Source organism: Mus caroli, unplaced genomic scaffold (genome assembly GCF_978045245.1).
Source record: "Mus caroli unplaced genomic scaffold, Mus_caroli_1 scaffold_4, whole genome shotgun sequence".
In the NCBI taxonomy this organism is placed as follows: domain Eukaryota; kingdom Metazoa; phylum Chordata; class Mammalia; order Rodentia; family Muridae; genus Mus; species Mus caroli.
In genome coordinates this window covers 35,465,152-35,472,763 of record NW_028227259.1, presented here as the reverse complement: position 1 = coordinate 35,472,763, position 7,612 = coordinate 35,465,152, and positions in this window count along the sequence as shown.

Genomic DNA, 7,612 nt, shown 5'->3' with positions numbered 1-7,612 from the left:
AAATGCTGGGACAGCAGATGCAGAAGGACCAGTCTGGTCGGGACAGGAGGGAGGAAAGGTCGATTACAATATGTTTTTGCTAATGGATCAGATGAGGGGGCTGAGGGAAAGGGAAATGTAGGATAATTCCAAGGCTCTCTGCCTGAATAGCTGGGTAGATGATGGTACGGTTACTAAATCGGGGAAGACTGTGGGAGGAGCAGGCTTCAGGGGAGCTGGGGGCGGGGTGCACAGCTAAATCAAGAGTTGTGCTGTAACACATATGAGCTTGCTGCCGTTCCTCCAGGATCTCTAGTGAAGGGCTGGGGAGGCAACTGAGCCTGGGAGGTAGGTGGGATAGAAGCTGGGGCCCCACAGTGTGAGGGCTGTGCAGACACACAGAGCAGAGTCAGGGCATGAGAAAGAAACAGGAAGACGAGCACAGAGACCCAGCCTGGGCCAGCTCCACCAACAGACCCCACCCTCAGACAAGTTGGTTTCCCACTCCACTTGGGACCCTTAGTTTCCCTTCTATACGCAATGGCCAGTGAGGTCATTCTGCAATGCTTCTGAGAACTGGACCCCCCACCCCCACCCCAGCCACTTGCCAGAGGAAGAGGCCAAAACTCAGGGCCACAACCAACAAATGAAGCCCAAAACAGAACACAGACCAAAGGTATGTCCCAGACTGAAGGACTGTGTGGGAAAGGTGATGGGGACCTGGAATAGAATCTAGACTCTAACACTTGCCAGTAAGCTGCCAACAACTCTCGGTTACTTACCTGTAGAGGGCAACTGACATTGACCCAGGCATGGTGTTGCACACATGTAATCTCAGCAATAGCAGGCTGGGTCAGGAGGAATTTAAGGTTGAGGCCATTCTGGGCTAAAGAACAAGATGTTGTTTCAAAGTATGACAAAAGAAATAGTTAAACAACCAAACACCACTGCCACCACCACCACCATCACTACACCACACACACACACACACACACACACACACACACTTGAGCTAGAGCTAAACAGGGCAGCAAGCAGGGTCCCGCACAGCTCTCTCTAGGAATAGCTGTGATCTAGGGATGTGAGCTTTTGCTTTATGGAGATTGCCTCCCTGAATCAGGAGAGGAAGGCCAAGGCGGCTCTCTATGCTTATGGAGTAATGTGCTCTTGCTGCTGGTCAGACCTCAGGGCTCCTGTACTGTACAATCTGCACAGCATGTTGCTCCCGAGTGAGGAGTCGGCACAGACTAACTAGGTCATGAATTAGAGCCTGAGGCATATAAAGAGAAGAGTATCTTGGGAGAAGCGAAGGAGGTCTACCCATCACCTTCGAAGGTGGACCCTGCCACAGATTTAAGCCCTTTTTCAGTCTGCATTGACTTGGTGGGGCAGTGATATGACATCAGGGAAATAAGCACATAGCAAGTTAGACCAAGGTATCTAAGCCCATGGGTAGCCCTGGTCTCTTGATCTCATAGACTCTATCTCCAGAGAAAGGCAGGCTTGTTAGTGGTAGCCTTTGGGAAGGCTGCTAAAGCGTCAGTCTATGCCCCACCCACCACAAACTAAAGGTTCTCCTATTATGTCTCTTTAACATGACTACCTCAGGCTAGGCACTTCCCCCTCTCTGCCTTTACCCAACAGAACCTTCCAGTAGCCTAGCAAGGAGTGCGAATACATTCCTATTGAAGAGGCCAGGGGAGGCTTGCCTGAGTCCATTCACCTTCCTTCTCTTGCAACTGTGTGTCACTTGATGGTCCTGCGTCTCTCTTCCTCCTCCTCCTGCCCTCACCCCTTCCTCTAACTAAGCACTAAGCTTTCTGCCTCAAAAGGCTGCCAGAACTTTTCTGCTTCCAGCATCTCTGCTCTTCTCCAACTCTGCCAGCCACCAGGTTTCCACGAAAATGTTCAGAAGACAGTCCTCAGCCCCAGCGTAGCTTGAGGACTCATCCAACCTCACAACCTGTTCGGCCTTCGGGACACTTTCCCCAGTTATAATTCACAACTATAATAAAAAATAATTACTGTGTATTTTGTTGTTGTCTAAGGTCCTTCTCTCCTCCTGTATCTACAAAATGCTGTGTAGATGGTTGTATACATGTACACTGTACATATACATACACCTTAAAGTTGGTGTTCATTTTCTACCAATCTTCCCCCTTTTGCCTTGTCAGAAAAAAAAAAATCTTAAGACTGCTAAGTGCTCCTATCCATTTAGTGGCCTTTTCTGTGGGAGCCACAGCCCACTTTCAGTACTGTGTGTACATTTCAGACTTCAGCTGGGAACGCCTAGATCAGCACAGAGGGTGCCTGCCCACCTGAAGATCCCGTTGGTGCCTTGCTTGAGCAGCAATGAACTCAGGACTGAGCAGAGCCCATTGGCTCTGAAATTCCTCTTACTCACAGCCTTTACAGTATTGGGCTGTTGTTCACTTTCAATCCCTTCAACTCCTCTATAGAGTAGAGATCAGACTTTGTCTCCCTGGGATGTTCACAGAAATGCATTTCTGCCTGGGAGCCACCAATGAGTTCTGGTGTCTCCTTGATGTTGCAGAGGGCTATGGGAGGTTGGGTGACACTAGGTGCCCTCCCAGACACTAGTGGTCAGCCATAGGGTCAGTCACCACTACCAGGGCTCCCAGAAAGCTGCCTGGATTGGGTCTGCCAAGGTCCCAGGAGAGAAACAGCCAATAGGAGAGGCTCCTTTGGCAGTGGAAAACCTGTGCACAGTCATGCCAGGATTCTTGCAGGACAGAACACATACCCAAAGGGTTCTTAGGGGCATCAGTAGCCCAAGATGCCAGCAGAATCTCATCCAGGTCCTCTTCTGACTTAGTGTTTGCACACCAACTTTCCTTCTGAAATTTAAGGACGGGGCAACTGCTGGGAAGAATTTGAGACTACCGTTCTCTTTCACGTGAAGATATCAATGACTAGACACTGTGAATGCTCCTCTGTTATGCTGGGAATCAAGAACAACACCTCATGGATTCTTCTCTCTGTGTACCACAGAAAGCTGTTAAGATGCATGTATTGATGAGAGATGGCCAGCAAACGTGTGGACAGTGAGTGAACTAATAAACAATACATAGATCCCTCTCTACAGAGAGGTTGGCTTTGATTCTGCTTGGAGACAGGGGCTTGTACTGAGTCAGGCCTCTCAAGAGTCTCAATCATAAAACACACTGATTTTGGCATTTAGTTATTGGGGTGTTTCAAAAGGATGAAGGCTTATAGAGCCCCAAATATGTATGGAGGGATGCACACACCCAGTCCTCAGCCACCAAGCTGGCTTCTCCCTGTCATCTTACCAGGCTGGCTCCCAGTGGATGCTGCTCTCCTGGTTCCTGCAGCAGATATTGAGGGGTGAACAGGCTTGCCTCTTGTCTCCTAAGAATGGTTCCTCTTTCACTTCTGCTTTGAGGTGAGACGCACCCTGTGCGTCAAGCCCTGCAGGAGCACCCCTGTCCCTTCAGCACCACACACTCACAGCAGTCTGTGTGGTACCCAAGGATAGGAGAGACTGGCGGCTTTGCCCTGACCACAGCGCCATGACCAGCTAGCCTTGTCTTCCCCTTCTCCCTAGGAGGCTGCTGGCCATGAGAGCTCCCTCAGGGCTTTCCGCCCTCCTTTGCCTGTCTCTCATCCTCTCTAGGAAGGAGAATCCCGAGGCTGAAGATTGCTCTTTTCTGCCGTGTGAGCTTAATTTCCTCAGGCATTATTACCTCAATACTTGTCATTGGCTGGAGACTCAGTTTCTCCTAGGAGAAGTAAGGGTCCTACCGCCCAGCCAGCTCCCGAGTATTGTCCTCTGGTTCTAACAGGACTTTGGGCATGCCCTTGTCTGGGGGTCGATACACAGGCAGCTCTGGCTGTTCTTTTTCTTTCTCTTTTTCTCTTGTCCTTTCCCAAGCTTCAGACTGGTTGGTGATGGAGTTCTTTATGCCCTTGCCTGGCACATTAAAAATGGAGCATTTGGCTTCCAAGGAAGGCATACGCACAGCAGCCGGCTTGGGCCAGGGATGTAACTCAGTGGCAAGGTGCTTGCTTAACCATGTGCAAGGCCCTGGGTTCAAACCTCAACATGATAAAAAAAAATTGCAAGCACTCTGCACCACCCAGACAGCTACGCAAAGCTAACTGCAAGGGTCCTTGCTATGACCCTTGATAGAGTCCAGAGAGGCAGCATCCCAGCCCTAGATTTAATGCATCGCATGGTGAACAGACTGCTCAGGATTGCACAGGTAGCTAGCTGGCAGGAACTTTAGGGAGAACAGCAGTGTTTTGAGCAGGGTGTGGAGCCACATGCCTGGAATTTCAGCACTCTGGAGGCATAGCAAGAAGATTATGGGTTTGAAGCTATCCTGGGCGTGAAGGACCCTGATTCAATAAGAAAATAAAATAACAGCCTGTGTAATGGCTCAATTCTCAGAGCCCTTGTCTCCTAGGTCCTCAAACCAATTCTCCTTGAGTGATATAGTGAATATTTGATTATTCCCATTTTGTTACCATGGAAACAGATGCAGATCAGATGGATGGGGTGAGTGGAGGGAAGGCTGGCACAGGATCATACCATGAGGAAATAGAACACTGAGTCTGGGAGCAGGGTTTCTGGCCTAAAGAAAAAGGGGAGGGCCAGGAAAGAAGATGATTTCTTGCCTGTCCTGGTTCCTGCCCCAGAGTGTGGCTGAGATTGTTCAATCAGGACCAAATTTGAGGCTAGCAACAGCAAAGCTTGAAAGATGAGTGAAGCCCTGTCTAGTGTAACCCCAGAAACAGGTTGGTCCAGGGCTCCCACACAGTGGTTCACTTGTCATTCCAGGTGGTGCCCTGGAATTTGAAAACACTAATCCCGAGGGCCAGGCGGTGGTGGCACATGCCATTAATCCCAGCACTTGGGAGGCAGAGGCAGGCAGATTTCTAAGTTCAAGGCCAGCCTGGTCTACAAAGTGAGTTCCGGGACAGCCAGGGCTATACAGAGAAACCCTGTCTCGAAAACAACAACAACAACAACAACAACCCAAATAAACAAAAAAACCAAAAAAACCCAAAACAACAACAACAAAAAAAAAAACACTAACCCCTTTCCTGAGATCAGTCATCGAAAATGCAGGCTGGACAAGTCAGGCTAGAACATCCCCACGCCCCCAAACACACACAGCTTTTCTGATTTCAGTCTTTAGCTCACTAATCTGTGCAAGTGTTCTAGCAATCTCACTTCCCCCTTTCATACTAGGAGAGCTTCTTTTTGAGAACTCTTACATTGCCCAAATGTCCATGTCTCATTTCCCCCACGCACAATCCAGTCCCCTCCTGTTTCTGTGGCACTTTACCCAGTGCAGACAGCCCTCTCCCACAGTGCCACAGCTGCTGCTGTGTCTGTCCTCCAGTTCCCAGTGTTGGCTGAATGAACGAGTCCAGCCAACCATAAAAGAGCTCCTGTGTGAGGTGAGCTTCCAGGGGAGGATACATGTTTGAGCCAGGTGTGTCCTTCGCCCTCCAGTAGCTCTGAAGAGATAAACTTCAAGAACAAGGAATGTGTGAGAAAACACAAGAGCCAGGCCTTGGTGTGCGAGCAATGACCACCACCAGGTCCCTACACTGGCACTGCCTGTAACTTGCTGTGTGGCTGCAATGGTCAAAGTCACTCTAGCCTAGTAACCTAGAAAGAATGATCACTATGGAGGCTTGGAGTTAGGGCTGCCATTAAGGAACAACTCAGCTCTTCACATCTAGGATAGCAGGTTTCTCTTCTACTGGGGGAGGCCCATCTATGTGGGCCGTTTTGTTTTTTTTAAATCAGATCAAAATACTTGGTTCTTTCTCCTCCTCCTTCTCCCCTACTCCGTTTTCGACAAGGTCCCAGATATGTAGCCCATGCTTGCCTTTAATTCTTGGGCTCAAAGTCATTCTCCTGCCTCAACCTCTGAACAGCTGGGACTATAGCTTCACTTTCCTGTGCCAGGTTCACTTCATCTTTCTGGTTTGCCTGTAGCAAGACTTTTGCTACTTTGTTTCTCTTGTCTGTACTTGGGAACCAAGGACACACAGTTTGGAGAGGGACAGGACATTTTGCCTTGAAAAGAGATTGCCTTTTGAAGGCAGTACCTCATACACTTCTAACTGCAGGGAGGGGTAAAGCATAGAACAGGAACCAATAGGATTGGACGAACATCAAAAGGTGTTAAGAATCTTTCTCTTGGGATGCCATGAGTTTAAAAATAATTGCTTTGTCTCTTTGGAGACATTTGAGGAATACTGGATGGGAGAACTGAACTTGGATCAGCAATTTGATATAATTCAAAAGCACAGTGCTAAGAATCGAGGTTCTAGTGGCAACTGCTACAGGTTTCTGGGGAGCTAAAGGTTGAGGGTTAACTCTATAGACAGCATAGTTACAGGAGAAGGAAGAGGTCTGCACTCTCAGTCTCCATGGTTTCTTGCAGCCAAGTGAGATCACAAAAGAATCCCAAGGCTCAGAGGAAAAAGGGGTTGCAAGGAATCTCACAGACCCTCTCCACTTTCTGTGCTCAGTGGTAGGGATCCTCTTCTTGGAAGAAATGTGAGCCAATTCAGAAACAGATGATTCTGCTGCCACCAGATGGAGGTCAGATCTGAAGGCTGTAAGACCTACTCTTGGCACATGCTCTTGGACAAGCAAAAGCTAGAATTGGAGAGCACTCTCGGCTATGTTTAGGGCAAGCATGTGGCTATAGTTTTAAGGCTAGGAGCTGCCTGAAGCTCCTGCAGGCTGAATTCAGCAATTGCAGGCCCATGGGGAAAAATTGGCAGGATCCTAGGGGCTGGGCAGTCACTGTCTACTCTAGCAGGGATTCTGTGTGGGAAGCTATGGCCCTGTTACAGAATGCCTGTGTCTGAATACATGGAATTTGGCAGTTCAAGGCAAAGAGGATTGGCACAGCACATGATCAGGTCATGTTATCCCACATAACAGTCAGCCTGGATTCTTCTCAGCTGTATGGCCTGGCCTCCACCTCCAGAGGCCTTCCCTTTATCTCTTCTCTGGCATGTGTCAAGCCTAGCACACAGTAAGCGCTCAGAAAGTGGGTGGCTGTAGAGAACAATAAATTGGCCTGCATTCTGCTTCTCTCCTGCTGTTTTCTATCCACTTTAGTGAACTTTAACAGATCTTAATATTTTATTTTAAAAATTTCAATTAAATTTGTGCATGTATGTATATATATGAACACATGAGTACCACAACATCTGTGTGGCCGTCAGAGAACTTTCTGGAGTTGATCCTTTCCACCATATAGGTCTGGGGAGCTGAACTTAAATCACCAATGGCAAACACCTTTATTTATTGAGCTTGGAATCTGGAATGCTAGAGACTGCAGGAACTGGAGTTGAAGGACAGGAGCATCTCAAGACAGCTGATAGGCAAGTGACCTGGTATTCCAATTCATCAGTTGAACTCCTGCCAGGTCATTTTCTGTGTCTTCCAAGTTACCTCTGGAATATGACAAAAACTGTATGTGAAGGGGTAATTGATAGTTCCATAGGATGGATAACAGGACCACACGAGATCACACGGTCTGGCGTGGCCAACAGCTGCTGTGACCAGCACTATCAGAGGAGGCTGGCATGGAACCCTGAACATTCCCATCTGGGA